The sequence below is a fragment of the Ailuropoda melanoleuca genome, chromosome 6 (genome assembly GCF_002007445.2).
Source record: "Ailuropoda melanoleuca isolate Jingjing chromosome 6, ASM200744v2, whole genome shotgun sequence".
NCBI classification, from domain to species: domain Eukaryota; kingdom Metazoa; phylum Chordata; class Mammalia; order Carnivora; family Ursidae; genus Ailuropoda; species Ailuropoda melanoleuca.
The window spans coordinates 66,429,003-66,445,034 of record NC_048223.1 but is presented as its reverse complement, the minus strand read 5'-3'; the positions used below and the strand labels follow the sequence as shown (position 1 = coordinate 66,445,034).

The window sequence follows — 16,032 nt, the reverse complement described above, 5'->3', positions numbered from 1 at the left end:
ATATGTGTATATATATATGTGTGTAAATATATGTGACTTTTAATTTATAAAACTTTAGAGACATCGACTTGGAAGTCTTTCTCAATGACATTGTCATTTGGATCAGAAATTCTGCTAGTGTTTACAAGTCGTGTCTTGGCAATAGCACACGAACTCGGAAATGTCATGGCTTATTTTACCTCCAGCACTTTAGAATAATATGCTCCTAAAATGCAGAGAAGCATGCGGGCAAGCTTCTACTAATCCGCATAAACTGTACATTAAAATGGCCTATACTTGACAACGTTTTCGAAACACTTTCATTCAGGACAGTAACTGTTTCACAAGCAGCAAAAGAGAAATTTTCAGTCTGAGATGAACAAAATTGGAGGGTGGCATTCAGGGAGATGGAAGTTATACAATGCAATTAATACAATGTCTTTAGGTATCAAAGTTTGTAGAAAATAGCTTGTTACATTTTGAAGTTGATTAATTTAAATACACACATTGGAAAGCAAAATCTAAACATTCAAGGACTGTATCCTATAATGTGCATTGGAGAAATATCTTTTAAAAAGGTAAATGCTGTGGGGTAACTAGGTTTATTTGTAGTAGTAAAGTGAAAATAAAGACAACGGTCTGGCTTTTTAAGTTATCTAGATGTTATTTATTTTCCTTGATTGGTTTAAATTTCTTCAGAAGTGTTAACATAAACAAGATGAGTATTTTTCCTTTTAAGTATTAGATTCAGTGTAATTAATTCTAGGTTTCAACCAATAGGTGAACTGTATATTGTAACTATATATGGTATTACTTTAATTACTGTCTGGCTAGAGAAGTAAGTAATCTAAGTCTACGAAGGTCTAATCTCTTAATCTCTACTAGTTGAGGAGAAAGTTTTCCTTGGCATTTTTTTTTTTTTAATAATCACAAAGACTAGTTCCAGGAATAACAAAATACTCTAAATTCTAAAATCAGTTTGTCTTACAATATAACTTCAATATTTTATTGGAACTATGTTCTTAATATGCATCTAGAAGAAATGTGTTAATTTTTAACTTAATAATATGTCCTAGAGTATTCAGAACTCTATTGCCAGGAATTTGTTTTTTATAAGATGTTTGTTTGAACTGTGAAAGAGAGGCAATTTTAAAATTAATGGATTCGCAGTGTATACAATATTCCACAAAGCTGCTCTGCTTTTTCTCCCTCTCTCTAAGCTGCCAGCTTTGGACAAAGAAACTTTTATGGCAGCAACTGACTTGCAGAATCATCCAAGACCACCCTTTCCTTGAGGAAGAGGTCAGCAATTAGATAAGGTGATGGTAGATTGACCTTAACACCAGGGGCTGTCCAGCTGGAGCTTAGTGTTCATTCCATCCTTTCAATTAAGTTCCTAACAGATTCTTGAGGAAATAAGGGGGAAAGGGCAAACTGGCTTGAAAATCAGAACATACAACAGAGGGCAAAAAGCACAGGAACAAAAATGTTTTCCAGATAAGTCTTTCTAAAATCAGCAAGCCAATGTGTCATGGAAAGGGCAGACTTATCAATGACAAAACAATATCCTCTCAGCCCGATGATATAATTATTTACTTTGGTTAGTGGCACTGAACTCCAGGAGTATATTTTATAAATTAAATACTTATAATAAAACTATAGCCCAGTTTCTCCCAAGAATGTCTGTAGAATCTCTCTTCTCTCTCTCTCTTTCATGGCGGGGAGAGTGAGGCTGATGGCAGTGTGCCACGGTTATGTGATATCCTGGCAAGAAAATGCCTCATTTTATATCACAAACATATGGTCTGGTAATGGTTTTATATTATATGCCTTTAGTGTTTTATTCCCATTTTTAGGAGACCTCTTCTAGACAAGAGCAGTATGTTTTCTTGTCGACCTATCACATCAACTGTTAACACATGTCTCTACTTTTAGAGTTCACAATGGTTAAAAAGTTAAAACTTAACCTTATGTTACATATAACCTAAATTTTGATTATGCAGTAAAGTTGATCTCTCATGCTCATTTGTGTTGAAGTTACCGTTTCTCTGTTTACCTTTCAATTAAGGAATTCTCTCCCTTTTTTCAAGGGTTAACATTCCTCAAGTTACAATTGACTAAATAAAAATGTGTACAAAATGTGGCAACCAGGATGGTAAAATGACTCTAAACTTAAGGTTTTAAACTAGCATTTCACAAACTAAATCTGGCCCACAGATGTGTTTTGTTTGGCTTACAGAGTGTTTAAACATTTTTTTAAAAATTAGTTGCCAACATTTAAAAATTGGGAGGTTTCAAATAGAAATCTTGATCCTTGGGTTCTTTTAAAATCTCCCCAATAAGCCTGGCCCTGACTTTCACACAACTGGTGGATGCCAGGTAGCATTCCCTCTCTGGTTCACCTCAATCCTGTCCAACATGCTCTCAACTTGTTCACATTCGATCTCCTGCCCTTGTCGACATCTAAGTTTGAGACTCCTCAACTACCCTAGATGGGGAGTTTGGAAAAAATTGGTGGCATGTGGCCCTGGGAAATAAATAATCATAAAGACAAGTAGCTACCTCAAATATATGATGGATTATTCCTGGGGGAAAATGATGAGAGTCAAAAGGACTGTTGTCTCAGTAGGCAGAAAAAATCTAGAGTAAGACAAATGTTGCCTAAATGCGGTAATAACATCTTGAATGACAAAGAGCCATTCAGAAAAAAAAAAAAAAAGTGCTACTCTGGGGCAGAGACTCCCATTAGTGGAAGTGTGCAAGCAAGTATGGGCACAGTGGGATGTCCAATGGAAGCACTGGCTCCCGAGTTGACCAATGATCTCCAAGGCCCCTCCAGCTCCATGAGTCTGTGAACTGGCTTTTTAAAATTGTCCTTTGTAGCTATAAAGTGAGGACTACACTAACTGGAAAACAAGTATGAGTTTTTAAATATTATATGAACATACAAGTCTTTGACATATTTTTGGATTCTCTGAGAAAAGGTTTAGCGAATGCCACCTTATCCTTCTAAATCACAGGCAGTGTCCTGATGAGACTTGTTTCAGTGTTAGTTTCTAGTTATAAGGCATTTGATTTCCTTTCTAATAACACATGGCAATCAGATGAACAGTTTTTCTTCTGGGGAAAAGCATTGATTATTTTAAAAACAGTAACATCAGCACAACTATCAGGGAAGAAAAAGCACAATGGTTTTGAAAATCATTCTGAAGTTTTTATTCGCTGAAGAGATTAAAGAAAATATATACTGCCCCTAAAGTATTTACAAACCATTGGGGAAAAAAATTACATTAATTGCTTTGCAAAGAAACAGTTATTGGGAAAGCATAAGATTGATGTGGGCATCAATAGACTTCAGCCTTTTCTCTGTTAAGGTTTTTGCCTTTTTACACAGATCAGGAATTGGCAAACAAACACCCTGCAAGCCAAATCTGGCCCACAGTCTGTCTTTGTAAATAAAGTTTTATTAGAACAAACCACACTCATTGATTTTCACATTGTTTAAGGTTGTTTTTGTGCTACAATGACAGTTGGGTAGTTTCGACATGGAACTTCTGACCCCCATAGCCTAAATTATTTTACTGGTTAGCCCTTAACAGAAAAAGCTTGCTGACCCCGTGACACACACTAGCTAACTTATACTATTTATACAGCTATTTCTTGTCAGTATAACAAAAAGGCAAGCTAAACCTTAATGTTGCTATAAAAGAAACTACCACATTCTCTTGCTTTGGTGGTAAACAAAAGAGCTTTTCTTTCAACTTCTGACTGCTATGTCTCTGTTTTCACCTTGCACCTACTGAGACACAAAATTCAACATCTTTTTCAGGTTCTCACAAGGAATTCACTCATGCAGAAGTATCAGTGAACAATGTAGCCTTCATTAAAGTGTTTGGGGGGAAGGGCAGTGGAATAGAGGTGCTACATTCCCTATAGTAAACAATTTGAAAATCCCTTTTTAAACTTTCTCCAGAGTTCTTTCTGCCTGAAATTTGTTGAAAATTTGGTGAATGAATAAAATTCATTTATTTTTAATAAAATAAAATTAAATTCTTAACAATTTTGATTATCCCCAGGATAAATGAGAGGAAGCAAAACAGGAAGCTTATTTTCTAAGCACAATTGTCTTCATTTTCATTTTCTACTTTCTCTGGAGAAGAGTAGAGAACCACTGCCTTGCAGTGTAGAGTCTGTGTAATCTCTGGTCAAAATGTGGAGATCACTGCTTTGGAGGACTAATCTAGTTCACCAGTGTAATATCTCCTAATTCCCTTAATAATAGATTTTGCACATATTCTAGAAAAGAAACAATATTACTTGTGCTGCTGAGATTTACAACTCTAACACTTATCCTAGAAATTACAGCCTTTTCTCTGTTGCAAAGGATGATGATGGAAAGAGAATATATTGTTGCTAAATGTAATTTGGATATACAGTATAGTGAGTGGCTGTTTACAATTTAAATATACCAAGGACTTCTGTTGCTGGCATTATGTCAAAGTAGATGCCACGGGGGGAAAAAACACACCTGCTCCAACACTTGGAAATAATGGATCAGACACAAACATCTCTTTAAATACAAAGCTGAGCTCAGGAGCAAATGAAACCCACAAAGGCCAAAAACTAAGAGAGAAGACCCAAGAGTTTTCCTCTCTTATCTTTCTTCTATGCAGCACACAGCTTCCGGGATCTCCCCCAAGGAATGTCAACTCTCTATTATTCAGAATGCTTCAGCTCTGACCCAGTCCTTACCATCATAATTCCATACAAATTTTCCCCAGAATGAAAAGTTAGCTCTCTAATAAGATCTCACCTTCTTCAGAAGGTATATTTGTGACTTGTGCCAGATTGACAGCTTGCCATCTACCCAACACCATCAGAAGCTGTGGCTATAAAGTATTTCTCCAGACAAATGCAGTGTTCAGCCCAAGAAGAACTCTGTAACATGGGATTTCGCATTCAATTACCCAAATTGGAGAAAGGAACGTGTGAATGGGCAGAAGATAGTTTCCTGTGAGGTAAAGCAAGTATTACTCTTCCCTGAAAGGAGGGAGGACTCTCAGAGAGGAAGCAAGCTGGGAGCAGAGCTGGTCCACACACATCCAATGGCTCAGAAGCCTTCCTTTGCCTCTCTACTCCTTCCAGGTACCCAATGAAAAATGCCACAGATAATGACTTTGTAGACAGCAGTCTACTAATGAACAGTACAAAGCAGGAATCAGTCGATCTGAATGTAGAATGAAGGATCATGAAAAGGAAGTTTTGAGAACATATCAATAAAACAGAATGCTATCAGAATCAGGAGGGGCTCTTCTGGAGTCCAAGTGAAGCATGAAATATCTTAAGGTACCAATGGGGAATTTAGGAAAATCAAAGGTTATATTAAAATATTTAAAGTTTCTGATACTGAGCTTACTTCATTCTGACTCATATTTTAGATCTCAGCTCAAAGATCACTTCTTTCTAGAAGGGTTTCCTGACACTACCCCAAATCTCTCTCAGATCCTTCTGGTGTTCAGTCTTGTCAACCCTGAATTTGTTTCATAGTGTCACTGTGACCATTATAATTAATTGTGCAATTCATCTCCTCTCTAAATGCAAGTTCCATGAAGGGGTACACCTTATTCACTGCTTTCGTTTCAGCACCTACCACTTGCCAGGCATGGAATTGGTTTTGCTAAATGAAGAAGCTATAAAATCACTGCAGTGACATGATTTTGGTCATTATAATATTATATCTGTTTATGGTGCACCTTTGAGCAGTTTTTTCAAACTTTTAAAAACTGCCATCCAGTAAGAAACACATTACACATCCTGACATACATACATACACATGCACACAAAATGAAACAATCAAAAATGTTGCTGTAAACAATACTGGCAATCATCATGTACAACTAACTCTAAAATTTTCTGATCTCTTCTGTTTTCATTTTTGAAAGTGCTAGACTTGACCCCCTAAATAGATTTCATAACCTACTTTTGAATTATAACATACAGTTTAAAAAACCCTGCCCTAGGGCACTTCATAATCCTAAGATGCAATTGAATATTAAATGTGGTTAAACTTTGCCTTCGTTCATCTGTCTGTATATGTTTCATAGAATTTAGATAAAATAAATATTCTTTACAGGGAGGAGGGCAGAGAGAGAGGGAGAGAGAGAATTTTAAGTAGGCTCCATGCTGGGCATGGAGCCTGACACAGGGCTCGATCTCATGACCCTGACATTATGACCTGAGCCAAAATCAAGAGTCAGACACTTAACAAAGTGAGCCACCCAGGCACCCTTACATAAAATATTCTTTGCAGATGTAGCAACATATGGTCAAGGGCTCCAAAATTCCTTAAATTAACCTTCAGTTGCAATACCCCACTGTGGGTACTTAGAGACAGAGGGCAGTATGGGAAGATGACCAAACATGCCAAAGTCCACTGTGTCCTAAGGTAATAACTTACTTGGAGAAAGTATGATTTACCTAACATTCTGATCTTACATTTATAATTAGATTTGTATTTCTTGCCCAGTTTTACTACATCAGACTAACATATGCTGTGCTACAGATGGAAGTCCCAGGTTATTCAGCATCAGGGACCCTAGGGTCTTGTGATTCCAAATTAAACTTGGGTGTGCGCATAAACCATGCAAATTAGGTTATGGCCACATGCTCAACACTTCTGAAAAGAAATCAGGCAATGTCGAGAAACAAAATGCACTGAAGGCTGCCTCCTCTTGCTGGAAAAGTTTTTATTAGGCTTGGTGATTGAAGAGGTTTGAAAGGAAATACTCAACTCAAATTGCCATGACTAGATGCACATGTTTCCTTGACCACCAAAACAGGCTGGATGACTAGGCATGTTTTACAATGCTCATCCATGTCTACTGAATGGACTTAAGCTTTGTGAACTGACCAGAAGTTCTGTGGGCTCAGTATTTGGAAAATGTTGTCGCACGTGAATGACTGGAGTTGTATTCTTCTGTGGCTGATGCACGTCAGACGAAGACTGTGTTCTTCTCCCTCTTTTCTGGGGGACACGCTGGTTATCTAAGACATCTCTGCCCAGATGTTAAGCCAAGACTGAGCTCATTTGAAAGAGCTCATGCGTTCATAGCTTGGAACTGGTTGCAGGGAGATCAGCAGAGCCCCAGCACCCGGTGGCAGGATGTCTCTCCTCTATGGTAGACTGGCTTCATTTTCCTCTTCCCGAGGATGTCATGCCTTAAATTTGCGAGAGTAAACTTTGTACTGAAAAGTAATTTTGTAAGTAAACTTTGTATAGAAAAGTGCAGAAATCATAAGCACAGCTCAATAAATTTTACAAAGTGATTGTACCCATATATTTAACACTCATGTCAAGAAATAAAACATTTCTAGTTATACTAGAAGCACAATCCACTCCAATCATTATTGATTTCCCAAGGGTAACCATTATCCCTCCATCTAATAGGATGGATGACTTTTTCTTATTTTTGTATTTTTTATAAATGGACTCTTATAGAATGTACTTCTTAAAATCTGGATTCTGACGTTCCACTCTCTGTTTATGAGATTAATCCGTGTGGTTGATTGTAGTTGTTTGTTCATTCTTACGCCTGTGTGGCACTTTGGTGGATGAATATAAAACAATTTTTATATCCATTCTATTACTAATGGACATCTTGGTTGTTTCCAGGTTGTGGCAATTCCAAATAATGCTGCTATGAACATCCTTGCACATGTCATTTGGTAAATCTAAGCACACATTTCTCTTGCTATATCTAGGGGTAGAATTGTGAGAACATAAGACATAAGGATATCCAGCTTTAATTGAAATCTGAACAATTCTTCAAAGTGATTGTACACTCCCACCAGCAGGGTGTGTAAACTCCAGTTGCACCATATTCTCATATTGTCCATCTTTATTTTATTTTATTTTTAAAATTAATTTTAATTTAATTTAAATTTTAATTTAATTTAAATTTAAATTTAATTTAGAGGAGATGAGGGGGCAGGGGCAGAAGGAGAGGGAGAGAGAATCTTAAGCAGGCTCCATGCCCAGCACAGAACCTGACGTAGGGCTCAGTCTCACAATCATGAGATCATGACCTGAGCTGAAACCAAGAGTCGACACTTAACCAGCCAACCAGCGCCCCCTGTCCATCTTTTTAATTTTAGTCATTCCGATGGTATTTTTAATTGGAAGAGCATGGACTTTGGAATTAGACAGAAATGACTTTTATTCTTGCTGTGTCACATTCAAGCAGTTTATGTGGTCTCAAGCAAATCACATTTCCTCTCTGAATCTTGTGTTTCTCATCTGCAACATGGCAATAAAAATACTCATCACATAGAAGAGTTGCAAATTATAAATAAAATAATATGTGCAAATAATGACTATTATTTTTTAAGCATCTACCATATACTGCTACACTAAGTGCTTACCTACACCAGTGAGCTTGAGACATAGTATTTCTGAACATCACTAATAATAATAGCTATATTCCCCACCATCAGACTTCTAAATATCCAGCCTCCTATAGACACTCTGAGAGAGTATTGTCATTGTGCCCAGAAAATTAGGCTGCTCTATCTCCCAAGACAAAGGAGGCAGAACCTAGTGCTTTATAGTTGTCCAAAAAGTGTGTCAGGATGTCACTGGGGCAGCTGTGATTTGATTAATTCTGTCTGTTATTTCGACTCAAAGTCTCCAAATCATACCACGATGTCTTGATGGAAATAGCTTAGAGTAGACCAAGGAACTAGCAGGTGAAGACATAAACTCTTATTTTTTCCCAAATTAAGAACAAGAAATAACTAGGGGCATATTTGTGCTTTCCAAATGCTTTTACTATGGAGTCTAGGCACGAATGTATTCATTTGTCAAAACTTTGCCACATCTTTTTTCTGCAAAGAGGTATCATGTTGCCTTAAGAATTGAAAAGTAATGTTGTTTATTGTCTGTCTTCCTGCCCAATTTATGGAAGTTGAAAAAGTCTTCAGTTTTAGAAGAATGAGCCCATGATTTCCAGAAGACATGAAGAAACCTTTAGGTTGGCAGAACTCTTTCAACAATTGGTATCAATCCAACAGCTCTTCAATTGCCAGCGCTCTATCTACACAATAGGAAATTAAACATTTAAGCAGAAAATAAAACATCACAGAGTACTGTTAGTTGCAAATTGAAAGGGTACTGCATGTTCTCCCTCTGTTACTGCTGTATTACTTGGGTGGGGAGGGAGATGGTGATTTCTCACTGGCTGCTAGGGACCCACTCCCACTTGGGTTCACAAACATAAACCTCTTGACTCTTACTGAACTGTGTTCCGTGTTCTCACTTGTCTTTAAGTTTAACAAACAATTGTAGTGTTCCCCCAATACAAGGCTGTTTAGGAACCATGGAAGAATGACTTCTAAGTTAATAAACACATTTGCCCAACATAGTTCCTTTAATTTTTAAAGGCTTGTATAATTTAAGGGAATTTAAATCCATGTGTTTTTTATTCACTGGCACTGACATCATCAAAATAGCCCTTTAAACAGCTGGTTGAGCCTTTTTAATAAAGTTCTCTTATGACTTGTTTCTTTTTGAAAACAAGACTTTTTTATTTATTTATTTATTTATTTTGCCAAAGGCAAATGAACTTAAATGCCAAGAGATTTGGATTTCAATCAAGACTCCAAACCTGTATATTTTGAGGTTGAAAATTTTGCAAATGGGCTCCTGACTCCCCACTGAAATTAGCTGCGAAGAAGGAAAAAGTACCATTTGAGTGAAGTTCATGGTCAAATCTGGTGTCAGAAGACTAAAGAAACATCTATATTTTCTGCTTAATTTTGTGCCAAATCTGAAATGAATCAATGTACAATGTGTATTGGATTATTACAGAAATGTGATCCACTGCCAAGTGGTTAACTTTTCCACCATCTCTGGTTATCATGAGTAAACCACAACGCTGTATTCTCCAGAGGTTAGAAACCCAGCACACGGCGGCAGAGATTTTTGAGAAGTGATTGTTTTAACAGAGTCATTTTGGAGAAAAATCTTTCACTCAACATTGTAGATGCTTATGACACATATGAGTGCTCATGCATGTGTGTAAGAAATACATATATACACGTGTGCATAGGAATATATATATATGCATTTACAGGAAATACATATATGTATATTCCCCTGTATATGAAGGACTTTTTCTTTTTAATAAGAATATTTTCCTCTAAAGATATCCTTAATGACTTAGCAAGTGAAATTATAATCTGAGCATAAAATATGTAAAGGAGTTCGGCCTATATAAATATATCCACATGTTTCAGTTAAAACAAAACTCTTAAACCTTTTTGGTATTAACAATCCGAGACTGTTTTTCTCTTTGTCAAAATGTATATAGCTAAGCAGTAATCAGAGAGATGTATGACTGGGAGTAGTTGAATTTTACAGGAATCTGTGAAGCAAATGGGGATTCTGACCCCCTCCAGCCCCTCCAGCCCAACTGCAAAAACCAACGCTCCATTTGAGAAACAAATTTGTCTGCCATCATGGAACTCCTCAAAGGAGAATTCTCCTGTAATAGGTAAATTAACAGTGAGAAAGAAAGAAGAAGAAAGGGACGAGTTCTCTGATTCTATTTTACAATTGAGATTTGTTAAAAGAGGAGTTTTACATATACACACTCACGTGAAGGTGCATAAATATTAATAGAGCCAGGCTTCGGATAAAAATAGAAACCAGAGTCTTCATCATTGTATTCCTGCTAACAGATTTGATTGTATCATTCTTTAAGGATAGCTCTACGTTTGTCTATAGTGTGGGATTTGTTTGCTGTCAAAATCTCTGGAATCGTCAAAACCAGTTTTCAAAATCCAGCCTGTATGATATTGAAAGAATATTCATGAGTTTACAAAATTGTCTTCTTTAAGAAACTTTAATTAGCAAAAACTCATATTTACAAATGAGATGATGATTCCTATGTACTTACTCTTGTCCAAGGTTTGTCATGAGATATCTCATTAAAATTTTAAAACCTTGACAAGGAGAAGACCATTGTCCCCCACTGATAAATATAGAAACTTTGACATATAGAGCTATAGCAGAATGAATGAATTTCATTATGAATATATATAGTCACAGAATTTTTAGTGGATTCACCACAGGGTCCATTTAAATATGAACTTCCATTGTGCTTTGAATAACTGGATGAAGGTTGGAGACAAGGTATAGAAATAAAGCAGGAGAAAAATCTAAAGGAGATACCACTCTTTGAAGATCAAACTGAAATTAAAGAGTTGCCAGTGACAAGTAGGATTTGATTTAAAGACATTCGATTTGTATCTTTCAAATAACTCTTTGACTGCATAACATGAAGTACATCACTATTTGCATTATTAAGCAATAGAAGTTTTCAGAAGTGTTTTATATATTGACTTTTCAGCCTAATCCAGAGAATGTTGTTTCATATTGGCAGTAAAATTGCTAGGTTCTATGACTTAGCTATGTGACCTTGGCAAGTCACAAACTTTCTATATTGCAATTTCCTCATTTATAAAATGACAGTGATGATATATAGACATATTGTACAAGAATGAATGTACTGAAATATCTGAAAGTCTTTTGACTTCATTATAAGCTACAAAGATATCACTGTGTTCAATTATAGTTATACACCAAACTCTCTCATCTCTTCCTCTCTTTCTTTTCGCTTTCCCTTCTCCCTCACCCCTCACCCCCCTCCCAAATATATTCTCTCCTAGAATCATAGGTTGTCAGAACTGAAAAAAAGCCATAGAGATCAGGCAGTTCTATCAAAAGAGAAAATAAAAAAAAAAAGTTCCCAAAAAAAAAAAAAAAAGAAGAAAGAAAGAAAGAAAGAAAGAAAGAAAGAAAGAAAGAAAGAGAAAGAATTTATCCCAAGTCACAAAGCTACAAAGTTAATTAATGGCATGAGTAGGTTTAGGTCCCAAGTCACTGCAACTCCCAATCCTTACCTCCTAGGGAGGCACTCTAGCAGAGTAATTAAGAGCATAAAATTGGGTAATAGACAAACGGGTTCAACCTCACTCACTGACCAACTCTCTGCATCTGTAAAATGGGATTAAAAACAACATAACACCTGGCATTACCGTGAGATATTTAAACACTTTGCAGAATGCCTGGAATTTACTAGCACTGAATGAACATTATGGATTTTTAACATTTTCTCACTGCCTTTCACTGTTTTCTCACTGCATTTCATTGTGAAGAGACTTCACTTTCATAGTGTAGGCTGCATTCACCTCCATTTTTCTGAGATGGACCTAAGAGTCAGGAATTGCCTTCTCAATAGCCCAGACGGTTCTACGACAGAGTATTAACAGCTAACTTGAGTTCTTGCAACGCAATACTTTGTATTGTGTCGCGGGAAAAATTTATCACGGTTGAGAAAACTGAGGCACAGAGGAGGAACTTATTCAAGAGCACCCGGCTACTAAGCGGCTCCAGAGCCCACATTTTGTATCACTGTGAGATACTAAAGCTAAAGCAGGGGAGAGCGTTCAGGTGATCAGGGATGGGAAGTCGGGAAACGCGCCTCCTTCTCCATTCGCTATGAACTTCTAAAGAGATCTGCCTTGTGGAGAGTTATGTACCCGTAACTGTCAGTCTGCAAAGGAAATGGGCTCCACAATTATGACACGTTAGAATCACGGTTGGCCTGGAGACCTAAGCCACATCTCCCAAGAGTGAAAACAAATGGGATGCCACATCCAAGTCCCCATGGGTGCTTGTCCAAGACCAACATACTTGGGACACTCTCCCTTCTGGAGCCAATCCTGACGATTACACATCAGAGATGTTGCAGTTCAAGGTTAAAATGGTCGATTGTTGGGGAAAACGTGCCCACTGATGTCATCATTCTTAGAAGTTGTGTTCATCTCTCGTTTCTGGGAGTATTAGATTCATGAGCACGTTGGTGTTAAAAAGCTAATTTAAAAACGGAGTCGGATGTTTAATTATTGTTTGATTTGGGGTTACAGCCTTTCATTTTTCAAACATCTTAAGAGCAGAGAATGAAAATTGTTACCTAAGAAACTATTGAAATTCTCTTAACTCTTCTGGGTATGTATTATGTATTCTACGAGTTCTCTGCCAGGGATATAAGTCAGAAACTCTCCTGCTGGTTTTGATTACAGCTGCAAAGTCACAGATTTGAACAGCTCTAGACAATCATTCTTCTGAACCTGCACATAAATATAAAACATTTTCTTTATCCTTATCACATAAACCTTCAATGAGGTTTGCTTCAAAGTAAATTCCAGTTTTCTTCCATTTTTGTCTCATTTATCATTTTAATAATTAGCAAACTGCACCTTTTTTTTGCAAAAAGCTACTTCATTTGCATATTCAAAGGTCATTGTACAGGTTCAAGCTATTTAATATCAAAGCAATGATAATTTAACAATCTCTTCTTCTGGAGTCAGATAAAACACAAAATTACCTCTGGCTTTTTAATTTTGCACATTTGTAGACAGATGATAAAAATATGAGATTGAGATAATGGCAGGAGCAATATAATGAACCATCAGTTAAGCTATGGTAAACTTTCTGCATATCTTGCTCCGGGTCTTTGCATTGTCACTTTATTATTTAAAATGGAGCCATCACATTTCAGTAAGTGATATCAAGAACATAATTTGCTAAGACACCTCTTTATTTGAGGAGCTGTCAGGACTGGCAATGAGAAATGACACAATCCCTCAGTTGTAAGCGACAGGCGCCACTATATTAGTCCAGCACTTGTGTATTTCTCTGCTGTTTTTGAAAAATTGCATTTCCTTTGTGTAAGCAGAACAAAAAGAAATAGAAATCGGTTCCATGTGAATTCTGTGGTCCTCTATATTAAACTGTAATTGTTTCCTGGTAAAAAACCAAGCCTGCAGGATTTCCTGAAAAATAATTTACAAGGATGGGTACTGGGTCCAGCTTGCTTTTTTCCCTGTGCTTCTGTGATTGATGACACTGCAAGGAGCTGATAGATTTGCTGCTGCTGCATCTCCAGAAAGTTCTTTTGCTTTAAACAAACTGCAATCTTCAAAAAAAAAAAAAATCTTTACATGGCATTCACTTTCCTGGCTTTTTGGTTCCTAGTTGCTTTTCAACTCTGGCACTGCTCTGAGGGACCCAGCTAATGGACCCCGTTGCATCAATACAAACCATGAAGACAGCTTGAATGAATTATTTAAGGTAATTTGTAATTCAATCTAGTTAGTTCAGTATGAGCTATGATCTTTAGAGAGGTAATATGGAAAGAATGCTGGCTTAGGGGTCCTACACACCTGAGTTCAGATCCTTTCTCTCCTACTGCACAACTTGTACATGCCACTTAAACTATGTGAGCAAAAAGCTTCTTGTGAAAGTCCAGTGAGTTAAAGGTTGAAAAACAGTCTGTAAATCATAGATGGTTTTACAAATAATAAAACCCTAAAATAGGTAAATCAGAGCCTGGCCTTATTCTTTGAGGATCCCCATATTATTTTAATAACAAGCACTAAGGAAAAAAAGCTAACTATCCCTAGGCTTTACAATATGCTGGGCATTATGCCAGGCCCATCACACACATTCTCATTTATACCTCACAAAAGTCTTGTAAGGAATGTGTCATTCTTCTCTTTTATAGTAATAATTATGCCCAATAATTATTGACTGCACAAAATACACCATATACTGTGCTAAGTAATTTACACACAAAATTTCATGTAATCCTTAAAATAATCCTATGAAGAAGGTGCAGCATTATTCCCACTGAGGAAGTGGGGGCTCAGGGAAATTAACTCACCCAAAGTCATATAGCTGGTTGGTGGGACTCATTAAACCACCTCCCAGCAAAAACGTCAGCTCCGTCTCTGGTTACATACCCTCTGTTTTTTGACCTTTTGATCTCTTCACGCCTTGCGTACATTTTATTCTGACTTTATTGGTAAAAGCATGCAGTGGGACTGGAAGTTGAGCATAGGATGATATTCTGGGGTCCTCAGATCTTCATTCACATCTCCTGTCACTGTGGCCCTGCATACTCCGCAGAATCAGGCAAAAGCCCTCAGGCCTACAGGTTTCCTCTCTTATGTCCCTTGGTATGCTTCTAGGCAAGGGTTGGCAGCGCAAAAGGAATAAAGATCCAAATATACTATGTCATATGAAATGAGGTTGGAACAATGACATAAGCTTCCTAATAAACTCCCCTTGTGATAGCCCGGCTATATATCCAGCATGGATAGTCACATGGTCATTTGTTATTGAAAATAATATGCTTTAGAAGGCAATACCAATTAAGTTCCACAAAGGCCCCTTCCATTCATTCCTAATATTTGAGTCCCCGGCACAAATAATAGAGCTTTGGCGGTGCTGCATCACAAGAAAGAGAGTCATAATCCTTCAAATCTGCTTGTGCTGGGGCACATGGATCGGTGAAATGTCTGACAAATTCTCTATCATTTTAGAGGAGACTGAGAAGCAGAGCAGAGCACCGAATGAGAGCCTGAGGGCCTCAGAGGCCTGCCAAAAATCAGACTGAGTAAACATTCACACCTAGAAAGTCAATGAACAGAAGTACCTTGTAGCCAACAACTTTCGCCATTGTTCCATCCCCAGAATCCTTCTCACCCCCACATGCTAGATGGCTTCTTCACGGACACCAAGCTTTGCTACTTGCCATGTATACGTGTGGTGAACAAAGAAGGAAGCAGGATGAGATTTCTTCCAATGAGGTAATTACTTGCATTAGCTCTTTCAACCTTGTCCTGAGAATTAAAATGACATCATACGTGCCAAGCACACAAAGCAGGACTGTGCCTGGCACACGGTTAAGCAGTCAAGAGGTGCCGGTTGTCATTGATGTTGCCATTGGTTCTATCATTCTTTCCTCTTTTCTTTCTAGACATTCTTCACCAACTCACCCCATGTCCTACCCATTTATCTACCATTTTGGAGATAGAAGACATAACTAAGAGGAAGAAATAAAGAAGTACTTAGAAATAACAGAGCAGAGAGAGTTGCTCCAAGATCTGATGAATCTCTGATTCTCTCACCTGAAATATTTACAAGGG

At 37.3% G+C, this 16,032-nt stretch overlaps 1 long non-coding RNA gene across 1 annotated transcript; it reads left to right on the top strand.

Annotated features, from left to right (window-relative positions):
* Nucleotides 1-12,826: 12,826 nt before the first annotated feature.
* On the top strand, nucleotides 12,827-15,617 carry LOC109488984. The gene is made up of 3 exons (XR_002141898.2): nucleotides 12,827-13,048; nucleotides 14,078-14,173; nucleotides 15,578-15,617. It is a non-coding gene; the product is annotated as an uncharacterized LOC109488984 (long non-coding RNA).
* The last annotated feature ends 415 nt before the right edge of the window (nucleotides 15,618-16,032 follow it).